The sequence below is a fragment of the Lactuca virosa genome, chromosome 7 (assembly GCF_052849685.1).
Source record: "Lactuca virosa cultivar CGN04683 chromosome 7, Lactuca_virosa_CGN04683_v6, whole genome shotgun sequence".
In the NCBI taxonomy this organism is placed as follows: domain Eukaryota; kingdom Viridiplantae; phylum Streptophyta; class Magnoliopsida; order Asterales; family Asteraceae; genus Lactuca; species Lactuca virosa.
In genome coordinates, this window is record NC_136432.1 from 31,530,818 (window position 1) to 31,540,150 (window position 9,333).

At 36.9% G+C, this 9,333-nt stretch overlaps 1 non-coding gene across 1 annotated transcript; it reads left to right on the top strand.

The window, feature by feature from the left end:
• The first annotated feature begins 2,689 nt into the window (after positions 1-2,689).
• LOC145128124 (small nucleolar RNA R71) lies at positions 2,690-2,796 on the top strand. The gene has a single exon (XR_013716725.1). It is a non-coding gene; the product is annotated as a small nucleolar RNA R71 (small nucleolar RNA).
• The last annotated feature ends 6,537 nt before the right edge of the window (positions 2,797-9,333 follow it).

Below are 9,333 nucleotides of genomic sequence, written 5' to 3' on the forward strand. Positions count from 1 at the left end.
TCGTAAGTAGATCAATCAGTATAACGACTTGGAAAATTATAGATAAATCTTATTTATAGGTTCATAATAATGACTTATGACTATAAATATAAGTTACACTGAAAAAAATAGAGTGTAGCTTAACTTCCAGAGATTTTAGATGAAGACCAGAACCTAAACAGACAGAATACTGACTCGGAATCTCCTACTCGAAGTTTACTACTCAGATGCGTACTCAGGGGCGTCGCAGGCCGAAAACTAAAGGAAAATGGCTCTACAGGGACGAATATCGAGAGAGAGAGAGAGAGAGAAGTTCTAGGGGTTGGATGTAAGGAAAATATATAGGAATGAGCTCTATATATAGGACTTTGAAATGCGCTTCGGGCATGTCAGCCTTGTTGGCTCCTCTGGTTGCTTTCCACGTGTCGCGATACTAGTGGTCCACCTCACCACCTCTATAACGTGACACGTGTCACAAAACTGTGGTGACACATGTCCGGTTTTCGTGAAGCCATGTCACCTTAGCTCTTGGAAGAGGGGAATGGTCAACTTGCCACATGGCGCTCTCCAATGACGCCAAGTCATCAGTACATGTTGGGCACTTCGTGCGCCTAGTTTTCTTGATTTTCGAAATGGCATAACTTTTTCATATGAACTCCGTTTTTGACATTCTTTATATCCTCGGAAAGCACTCAACGAGATCTACAAGTTTCTTTTAGATCCCAACAGTTAATTCTTAATATATTAAAAATTTATATTTTTGATAGACTTAGCCTGTTAGAGAATGCTATAGAGAGCATAACTCCTACATACTGATTTTGTTCTTGATGTTCTTTATATCGACAGATTCCTATTGACGAGTTCTTCAACTCTTGTTTAAATTATATTTCCTAATAATCTACCATTCTAAAATTCGATGTCGCTGTGCAAAATGTTGTGATGAATCCTTGAAAATCATAATTTCCTCTTATGAAGTCAGATTTGGACGTTCTCTATATGCACGAATTCGCTTTTCCGAATACTACGAATTTTGTTTAGATCACTTATGCTAATAAGAGACCAATCTCTAATTCACTATTTATGACATATGGTTCGAATGTAGAACTTTGGAAGGTTGTAACTTCTTCGAGTTCGGAAGGTTGTAACTTCTTCACTCGAAGTAGGAATTGAGCGTTCTTTATATGTATGAAATCCTCATCACATATACTATAACTTGGTTAAGATTATTTACCCCAAATAATCTCCTATTTAAAATTCATTATTATGGCTTATAATAACTTATTTGTCTAGCCTAAATTTGCGGGTGTTACAGCTCGTGCGGTGCTTAAAAATGGTCTAGCCAAAATTATGGGAAGGTCTTCATCTTCTTTCATGTATAAGACCACAAAGTCCCCTGGAAAAATAAATTTTCCAAACTTCACCAATAAATCCTCTACAATTCCACATGGACGAGTGATTCAATGATCCGCCATTTGAATTGTCATTCTTGTATTTTGTAGCCTTGGCAGTGCGAGCTTCTTGTAAAAGGAATAGGGCATTAGGTTTATGCTAGGCCCTGAATCGGCTAAAGCATTTATTCAAGTAGAATTCCTGAATTCACAAAGTAGAGTTAATCGGCCCAGATTTCCCATTTTTATCAGCAATCCTTTAGTGATGGCAGCAGGACACAATTCATTAAACACAATAGTGGATACTTTTTCCAACTCCATTCGATTTGTTATCACATCTTCTGCAAATTTTGGAAGTTTAGCCATTGATTTGAGGAATGGAGCATATATTGAAAGGGATAGCACTTGTTCCATGAATTTTTTCTACTCCGGCTCTAATAGATTCTTGAGGGCTCGAGATGGATAAGGCAGTAAAGGCTGATAAGGTTTTGAAAATGAAGGATTTTCATTCTTCAGTGGCCATCACGTGGTCGTCATGTCATGGGAACTAGGCAGAGACTTTTCCGGAATCAACTTCGTGGTTCGCTCCTTCCGGCTATGGATCAGGTTATTCGGCAGCAGTATCATGAATAAATAACGGCTCAAAATCAAAATATTTTTCATTAAATATCGCCATAAAGTCATATTGTGTCTCGATGTTCTTAATGGCAGCCTATTGGCTCCTTATTGTAGCGTCAGTCACGTCATGTCTTTTCTCAGATACAACTGCAAAACGTGCAAGCATCGACTCGAAATCAGATTTATTCTCAGACAGTGGTTGTTCTTTTTGATAAAAAAAACCCCGACCAGTTTGCCTGAACTTCTCGTCCTTTTGCTTCTTGTATTTATCATAAGGCAACCACTCCTTTTTTGGTTTCCTCCAATCTTCATCGTATCGATCGCCACTCGAGTAGCATACTTGTGCTTTCCTGTTCCCATTCTCATCTAAATCACATTCTTTAGTCAAATACGACCCATTGTAATTATCACACCCAACTCGTATGGCATGTAAAGTTTGATCCATCTTTGACATTTACTGATCCATATTCTCGAGTTTAGCCATTGTTGTTGCCAAGTTCTCGTGTCCTCCATCTCCACTTCCTATACCTCTCTTAGCATCCTCTCGCGGGTTATGGTATTCTCCTGAGTGCTTCATGAATTCTTAGTTAATTCTTTGATTGTAGCGGGATTCTTCGTAGTAATTGGTCCTTAAGAATCAAGGAGTTTCCTTGTTGGCACAGTCACCCCCATCATAAAAAATAGAAACCTCTTGTTGAAGATTCAAGTCATGTTAAGGACGATTTCTTAGAAGACCTTTGTATCTTTCCCTAGCTTCATATAAGGACTATCCAATTTCTTGTTGGAGGTTAGCAATCTTCTTCTTTAGTTTAGCAATATTTGAAGGAGGAATAAATTGCTCTATGAAAGCTTCACGAAGGTTGTCCCAATTCGAATAACTCCAAGTGCAAGTGACTTCAACCAAATTTTTACATCTCCAATATGTGTTAATGGAAGCATCCTCAGTAAAACCGCATCTCAAATAACATTTGGAACATTGAAATTGTTAGCAATGTCCAAAACTTCATTGATGTGCTTGAAGGCATCTTCACGATCCTTCCCATAGAATAGGATATCTTTAAGCATAGCTAGAATATTCCCCTTAAGTTCGAAATTGGCGATTGCTGGAATTTCGGGTGGTACAAGACCCGGGTCGTTGCCGTTATGCATCTGCTTCTTGTACTCTTCCATCATTATATCTGATATCTCCTCCATCTCTTCTACTTCACTCTTGATGTCGTCCTATGAATCATCTTTGGTTTTTGGCTCGTATCCTACTTCTTTCTTGCTTGGAGTCTTCTCAAAGTGCTCGAATTTGTCAGATTGAAAAGTGTTGCTTGACTCGCCAACCTTTTGGTCTTTCTTCTTGTGGAAAGAGGATTCTGGATCTTGAAGTGGTGGAAGTAATGGAGTTCTGGATCCTCGGGACATAAATCACTGAAACAAAACAGAAAATAAACATGTAAAAACGAACTTAACAAAAACTAAAAACTGATCAAACAGTGCCCACAGCATGGCCAATAGAACCCACGACGAGGCTACTAAATAAACATAAAATTTCAAATAATGTAGAAAAATAACTTTTGCGGTTTTTACCCCCACAAAAAATATTGAATAACTAAAAGTAGTTAAATTAAAAATCAAATAAGTTGTTTCCCGGCAACGGCGCCATAAAGTTGATGTGCAAAATTATACCTATCAACTTTGAAATTTATAAACCTAACTAACTTAACTAATTTGTGCACTTGTAGGCAGTGTACCTAGTCGGGTTATAGAATAGCTTAGGTAAGTAGGGTGTCGAACACAGGGAACAGAATTTAATTAATAAGACAATTACTAAAAGTTAAACTAATAAACAAACTTTTATTTGCGGTTTTACTAATTTTGCAAGATCAGAATAACTTAAATCAAACAACTATCAATTAGCACTAATAAACTAAGCAAAGAAAAAGAATTGACTTCAACATTAAAGAGTACTTTCATTAGATCTGAATCCCCCCTTTTCCCTATGGTTGACTTTTTAATAAATTACTATTGTTGGTTACCAAATTATTATGCAACTAGTTATTATGATCAAATTCCTAGTTATTACCACTTTATGACTTACTATGTTATGATCAAACACAAGTAAACACGAAATCGATATTAAGATGAATTTGGCTATGTACGATAAATCTAATACTTACCTTCCTATAAGCACCCAAGAACAAATTATGGATCAATCATGCTCTCTAACACAGTTAAAGTTACTAGCTTTAGTTACTTAATCTAAGATTTGTTAAACCCTAGCTCTAGCAATTTAATGATCATAAACCAGTAGGTAATCAAGTTCATGCAAATATAATGATCATCTACTACACAAAACTTATATCAAGGAAATCAAACACTAGAACTAAAACATGTAAGGTTTCGATTTATCAACACTAGAAAACCAACAATAACTAATGATAAACCAAAATCAACACATAGTTCAAAGGGTTCATCATCACCAACGAAAGTAAAAGAATTTTAGCCCATTATGATATTAGAAACACACATAAACTCAATGAAATTAAGATTATACATAGTTTATGCTAGAAAACCGAAAGATTTAATGTTGGTTTCTTATAGATCTCTTCAACAATTTAGCTCCAATCGATTTCTGAACTTTAAAGGGTTTTCCAGAGGTTATTTGTCGCAACACTTCTCCATAAAATTTCCCAAAAGTCCCTTGTATTCGACCTAAACTGAATATTTATACTTTCCTAAAATATGACTGCCATGCCGTGGCGAATAGGCTCCACGTCATGGCAATCTGGTTCCACGCATATTCTCCAAGGCATTCATATGATCGTTAATGTTCTAATCACCACGCTATGGCATGAATTCCCCATGTTGTGGGCTTCAGAAATCTTAACTTCTTTGACTTTGAATGTCTTAGCCCACTCTTTCCTGCTTCCAGCTCCACATTTGCTTCCTTTTAATCCCGATCAGGTCTTTGCTTCTACAAAATAGATTTTAAACATATTAAGTACCTTTTGTCCTAAAATAAGCACAATTGTAGCTAATAATATTAAGATAATGCACAAAATATATGATTAAATATGAACATATCAAAACCCTATCCATCACTTCCCTTAAATAGGGGACAACCCCTGAAATTAGGGTTTTGGCTCGCAAGGCTGTCATTTTGTGAGCAACATGTGGTAACGTCATGAAAACCCAATTGGGATGTGCGTTCATCGGATGACACACAAGTGCTCACGTCGTGACTATGGCTAAAACCTTAAAAGTTGATTGGGAACTTAGCAGAAATGCATACCTGAAACTAGGTGTTACAATTCTCCCACACTTGAACTAGATTTCATTCTCAAAATCCTCGGTTGTGAATATGTCTGAGTAGTGCTCACACATCTCCGACTCAGGCTCCCAAGTCCACTTAGAACCATTCTAATGCTGCCACTAAACCTTGACTAGGGGAACCACCTTATTGTGAAGGGTCTTTGTTTTTCTATCCAAAATAGCCACCGACATCTCCACATAATTCAGGCGCTCATCGACATGAATTTCATCTAACAGAACTACCACAAATCATCAACCACACACTTCCGAAGCTGAGAAATATGGAAGGTGATATGAATATGACTAAGATCCTTAAGAAGATCCAATCAGTAGGCCACATTACCTACCCTGGCCACTACTCGAAAAGGCCACTTTCCAGGGTGATACATTCAACAAAACCATGTCCCCAACTTGAAACTCCAGCTCGAACTGCTACCTATCGGCATAACTCTTCTGCCATCTCTGAGTTGTCTGTAACCTCGGCTTGATCTGTTGGATAAGCTCTGTCGTTTAGAGAACCACCTCAGTACTCCCCATGACCCTATGGCCAACCTCTCCTCAACAAACCGGAGTACGACACTTATTCCCATATAAAAGCTCATAAAAAGGTGCACCAATACTGGAATGATAGTTATTATTGTAAGAAAACTCGGCTAGAGGTAGGTAGGAGTCCCAACTCCCACCAAAATAAATGACACAAGCCCTCAACATATTCTCGAGCGTCTGGATAGTCCGCTCACTCTGACCATCAGTCTGAGGGTGATAAGGTGTGCTGAAGTCCAGTATCGTACCCAACTCCTCATGAAACTCTGCCAAAATCAGGAAGTGAACCGCACATAACGATCAGATACGATGGAAATTGGTACAACATGGCAACCAATGATCTCACACACATACACGTTGTCCACTTTCTTGGCCGAAGAACTCTTCCGAATGGTAAGAAAATGGGTACTCTTGGTCAATCGATTAACAATAACCCAAATGGAATCAAATCCATTGGCCGTCCTCAAACTTGGTGATGAAATCCATCTTAATCTGCTCCCATTTCCACATGGGAACCTCCAATATTTGTAATTTTCCATGCGGTCTTTGGTGCTCTGCCTTGACTATCCGACAGGTCAACCATCTCTACACATACCAATAGTTAAGTCTCATTACATTTTTGTGGCTCAAAGATTCACCTCCTCTAATAATATATGTTGGATCCCACCAGAAACTGGGACCCAACCCCCCCCCCCCCCCACATTGGGTTATAAATCCTCTACTATCGGTGATAAATCTGCCAATATGGTCCCTGGTCGTTTCCTTCTTCCAATTCTCCCTCCTGATTCCCTCATCCTGAGCCTCCCCAATCAAATCCAAGAGTGGTGAGTCAATGGTCATCCTCAAACAGAGTCCTCAAATGGGAGTACTAGCCACCTTGCGACTCAAAACGTCGGCGACCACATTGGCCTTCCCAGGTGAAAAATAATATCACAATCATAATCCTTGACTACATCAAGCCACCTGCATTGCCTCATGTTCAGATTCGGCTAATCCATAAGATATCTCAGGCTCTTATAGTCCGTGTAGATGGTACACTAGACCCCATAGAGATAGTTGTTGGGTTTTAGTATACTACAACATCCTATGGTGCACATACAACCCTAAATGCTTTGGATATATGTTTTCTCTAATTATACATGCAATATTGTTTCCAAAGCATGAAGCCTACAATTAGCATACAATTGCTATAAACAACATAGAATTTAGTTATGGAATTACCTCTTTGTTGTAGGTTGTAGTTTTGGCCTTTAAGAACTCAGCACCTCAAATGTGATGCCTCAAATGGTTCACAAACACCATGAACAAAAGGAGGACTTTTGAGAGAGAATATCCTTGCATAAAATCGACTCAAATGAACTCTTAGAACATATGTAATAACCGATTTAAGCTATAAGGTGACATATATATATATATATATATATATATATATATATATATATATATATATATATATATATATTGTAAGATTCTAAGAGTCATGGTTAAACCCTAATCCATACCCTTGGGCTTATTATCCATGATTCATGATCCATATGAACTAACTCTTTATGGATTCTTTCATAAACTTAGTCCATCATGTATCATAAGCCCAAACAATATATATATATATATATATATATATATATATATATATATATATATATATATAACTAATTTACACAATTAGTCCCCATTAATTTAATTAGTCTCTTTTGATCACTAAATTAATTCCAAACTAATTCTTGATCAATACTAATTAAATAACATGATTTCATATTAATATATTAGAACTTATAATATATTAATAAATCATAAATAACCTCTTCTCAAAAGTCCATCCTATCAAATTGATCTGGTGAAGGCAACCCAAATGGACCATGCTACTCTCGGGTCAAGTACATACCAATTATTGTTACGGGCTTAGACACCTAATCCAACAGTCTCCCACTTGGATAAGTCTAATAACTATTATTGCAAGTACGACTCCAACCCCGACTAGAAATCGTAGCTCTTAAAAGCCGTTGTCGAACTCTAACCTAGTCAATGATGCGTCCATTAGATAAGGGATCATATATTCCTCCGTTCTACAAGATATCGTATGGACTGAGACATGGATTATAATCATTCTCTCTGTCCATCTTTTGTTTCCCGATTTCCGATTTATGACGACCGACTAATTGAACAAATAGAATCAGTCCAGGCTTGGCCAAGTGCTTAGGATGTCATCACTAAATCATCAAGGGGCCCACATATATCACTTTTATCCACATTGGGTAAAAGGAACGGATAAACTTTGACTCAATTGCTTGCTTGTACTTACTCATCAAATCACACACAACAATATGTTTTATAACACCAAGTTACTGGTGCGTTTACATATGTCAATGTGCAATCGACTTGTAAACTACAACTTACATGTCTTGGTTTTAAGAATATAAGATATTATCGTCTCATGATCACTCGTGATAAAATCCATGAAGTGATTCAGATGAGCGGGGGTTTAATCCAATACCCGAATCTTATTCCATGAGTACTCATGAACATTACAGCAAACTTGTGTTATGTCTAAAACACCTAGACAATGTACAGACCCATTGATGACAGTCTAGCTTCAATACCTACTTCCAAAGTATTATCGATTGTGGATAGTTTGAATAACCTAGTTATTCGGGAAGTCAAAACATGCAAAGTGAAACACAAGAATAATCAAATCCAATATGGTCTCAGAACTTATGAATATAAATAAAACACATTTTATTTAATCACGATATTGATTACACATTATTCATTGTATAATGTTTCGATTAATCAACTTAATACTTGAATTAAAACAATAGTTATGCCATGCTCCAATCATGCACACTACGTTTGTCTACTGTCCTCTTTTTGTGAAATAGATCAATAGACAACATTTCAATGATGCTCATTTCACAATTCCAAATCCTTATCGTAAATGTAAGAATACCAAATTCTTTCCATTTGCTAAAATATGTTTGATTCTAAACTTATATGCAATGATCCTCTTGTAATACTATGCACAAAAGTCATAGAGACGTGGTAACAGACATTACAAAGTATTCCAATGGAGATCAATTCCATGGAAACGAAGTCTCACATTCAAAGTACATTCCTTTGAACATCCTTCTTGCATTAAGTTTTCTAATCTTACATAGATTTTATTATTAACTTCCACTTATGGTAACATTTCCATATTCCCATTTTGACTAGCACTTCTGAAAAAGAGTTACCTCTTCTCAGAACTTGTCAATATGGACCTTCCAAAATTTACACTTTACTTCCAACTATCCATGAGCAACCAATCTTTGGTAAACCTCAGATTTTCCTCGACAATTGCTTAACCATTCTAGTCATATCTCGTTCTAGTCCCTTTTCCCTCTTAATGCCCTAGGCATTTGGAAAATTAGAACAGATTAATATTACAGCATATGTAATCGATCATATGTCCGAAGCATATGGAATATGATTCATAATGTCTCACATAAAGACATGATACTTTACCAGT